The sequence below is a fragment of the Ovis aries genome, chromosome 1 (genome assembly GCF_016772045.2).
Source record: "Ovis aries strain OAR_USU_Benz2616 breed Rambouillet chromosome 1, ARS-UI_Ramb_v3.0, whole genome shotgun sequence".
Classification (NCBI taxonomy): domain Eukaryota; kingdom Metazoa; phylum Chordata; class Mammalia; order Artiodactyla; family Bovidae; genus Ovis; species Ovis aries.
In genome coordinates this window covers 206,533-209,836 of record NC_056054.1, presented here as the reverse complement: position 1 = coordinate 209,836, position 3,304 = coordinate 206,533, and positions in this window count along the sequence as shown.

Genomic DNA, 3,304 nt, shown 5'->3' with positions numbered 1-3,304 from the left:
TCCTCTCCTCCCTTTTGTTCCTAGGAAAGTGGCCTCACAAGCTGGGTGGAGGGCCCGTATACTGCGTTCTTGAGCGCTGGAAATTCAAGGCCCTGGGGCCTGACCACCCATGTGTGGGGGCATCCCTGCCCCAGCCCCTGGCCCCACACCATGTCCCCCGTCCTGCGCTGTGTGGCTGGGAGGCCCGCCTCATCGGGCCCTGAGGTGTGGCCTCTCGTGGCTTCCTAAAGCTGCCAGAGGCGGTCAGGTCTGTTTGCAGTGTGCAGTGGGGCCTTTGTGGTGCAGGGAGGCTTCCCATAAGAAGTGTTAGGGCTCAGCATGTTTATTTTAGAGAATTAAAGTAAAATGCATAAATTATTAGAAGGCTTAACAATTGGAGGCATTTTCTGCTATAGCAACAGTGGGGCTTTGAGAAGGAGGCTTAGTGACTGGGGGTGGGAGGGAGCAATGGCAGGGGAAACCCCTGCTTCCTTGCAGGACAAAGCTGGCCCACCAGAACGTCAAAAAGTGAAGCAGCAACCACTGGCCCTGCAGTTTGCCACTGCGGCTCACCCTGCAGTGTTGACCTGTGCACACGCACGGCACGCGGGCACACATGGCAGTGAGCCGCTCTCCCAGGCCAGGCACGGAGCACTGTGCAGCTGGGCTCGGTCAGCGGCTGCTCGCTGGCTGTGCGCCTGTTGAGGAGGAGGCGAGCGGGGCCCTTGAGGCCCTTGGGGGAGCGGAGGGGACAGAGGACAGCTCACTGCTGCTCCCAAGTAAGGACGCTGACCCTCGGACGCCACTTCCAACAGAACCTTCCTGCGTGGAGACCGTGGCTGGGACTCACTTTGCGGAGGGTCGGAGGTGGGGTCTGGCGGGGAGGAGGCGTCGTCTGTGCTTCTAGAGGGTTTGCCTGCTTTCTCTGCTGGGAGCAGGTGCAGTCGTATCATTAAACCTGGGCGCGCCAGGCACAGGCTGACTCGGGCCCCACAGCTCTGCTGGGCTGGACGGCCGAGTCAGCCCTGGGCTGCAGCCTGCCCTCAGCTGGCTCCAAAGGGGCCATGAGCCCAGCCCTCAGTGCCACGGCTGGCTGGAGGCCCCCTGCTTGGTCAGGGCCCCCTGGCTGTGGAAGGGGTACATCCTAGGGGAGATGGGTGTTCTCCTTGGGGGGGGGTCTTGGCTCAGCAAGACTTCAGGGCACTGGCCAGGGGCCTCTGTCCAGGCCCCAGGCCCCGAGAGGTATCAGGTGACCTGTGAGAGCCTTCCTGGACTGGGGGCTCTGGGCCACCCAGGGGCTCTGGGGCCCTCCTGCCTTGCTGGCCCTGGTGGTGGGCTCCGTCCCCTTCCCGCCGTCCAGGGCTCGGCCCACGGCCCACGGGGCTGCCTGAGCGCCTTGGGGCTGGTCTCTGGTCCTCCGCCTCCAGCGGGCGGCCCTGCAGCTCAGCCTCTGACTCTGGAAGCCGGGCTGCAGCCTGGTATTTCCCACCTGTTTCAGGGTTGGGACGGGGGGCGCAGGCGGCTGACACCCCAGTGGAGGAGGTGGCAGAGGCTGCACCCTGGGAGGCAGGCTCGCATCAGGCGTTTCCTGCTGGGGCAACCCCGAGAGTGGGGGGCATGATGAAGGTGAGGATGACCCCGAGGGTGGGGGCATGATGAAGGCGGGGGCAACCCCGAGAGTGGGGGGCATGATGAAGGTGAGGATGACCCCGAGGGTGGGGGTGGCAAGAGTGGGGGTCTTGTTCCTGGGCTCACAGCTGCTGGGGTGGGGGCTGCTGTCCTCTCTGCCCACCCACCCAGCTAGTGACGGTTCACGTCTGCCTGTGAGCCCCTGACTCCGCTGTGCTTTGGAGTGTCTCAGTGGACAGTGTCTTGGAGTCAGTGAAACAAGAGGGAGGGCGCCAGGCAGGCTGGACTGCAAGAGGCCCGCCTTCCAGACCAGATGGGAGCCCTGTGTCTAGCAGGAGAGACCCCCCACACCGTGATTTCCCCGGGATAATCCCCTGAGGTGCCTGGGAGGGCTTGAGAGTGTATTGTGTTTGGATTAGAGAAAGCTGATTTTCACCTTAAAACATCTAAGCTGCAACCTGAGAAGAGGTTATGTAAGAGGAGGGCCCGCTGGAGGGGCCCGGGGTGGTGAGGAAGGGGCTGCAGACAGCCCCCCGGGCGGGAGGAAGCTGCAGGCAGTGGTGGGAGCTGCTGGAGAGCCTGGGGATGCGAGAATGTCCCACTGCTCAGCCCCTGGGATGGGGTGCGCCAGGGCGGGAGGCACCCTGCCCAGGCCTGCAGGGGGCAGAGTCCCCATCCTGTAAGCTGGACTTGAGTTCCGGAGCCCAGAGGCTCGGGGGGAGACTGGTGGCCTCGTGGCCCTGCAGGTGGGTGACCTGAGCGTGTCCATCAGGATGCTGACCCCAGAAGGGTGCAGGTGGCCCTGACCCCAGACCTCACTCACGCTAGATGCTGGCCCCGGCCTGCCCCGCTACCCGTCTCTTCCCTGACCTCCGCCAGGACCAGGGATGGCGGCCCCACCAGCCCCACTGCTGCCTGGCCCACGGCCTGCCGTCCTAGGCTCCATGCACCTCAGACCCCGCGGGCCGAGAGGACAGGCTGAGTTTCCTCCCGTTCACCGGCGGTGGGGACGTGGCCCCTTCTGGGACAGTCTCCCTGGTGAATGCCCTCGGGACGGCCCTTGCTGACTCCTGCTCCCCCAGGGAGCCTCGGCCCTCCTTGCTGCGGGCAGGTCCGTCCTGTCAGGCTTCCTGAGCGGCTACTGCAGGGGCGTGTGAGAAAGCGGCTGCAGGCATCCCTGGAGGGCCTGTCTCCCCGGGGCCTCTTCCCCTCCCTTCTCCCCAGAGGTGGTCTGGGCGTCCCGTGGGGCAGCCGCCGTGGTCAGCTGTGTCCCTTGGTCTCTGGGCAGGGTGAGCAGCAGCCGGCTCCACGGCCCGGGTGTCGGGGCAGTGAGGGAGCAGGGCGGGTGGTCCCAGGGTGGCCGGCTGGTGGCTGCCGGGTCCTCTGTAGGCCCTGGACTCAGAGGCGGAGGGTGGGGCAGGGGTGGGGGGGCCACCCTGCGTGTGACCTGAGCCGGAGGGGCTGCCGGTGGTCAGCTGCCCGGCCCTGGGCTGGTGAGGGGGGTTCATCCGCGATCTCTAGACCGGAGGCCCCCATCTGCCAGCCCCCTACCCCCGTTCAGGGGGGAGCCCAGGGGTGGAGCCGCACTCTCAGGCTGCCCTCCTGGCCCGTCCCCAGTGCTGCCCATCCCACAGGGCCCACGCCTGCCGCCCAGCGAGAGTGTGGGCAGCCCTGGTGGGCAGAGCCCTGCGGGGTT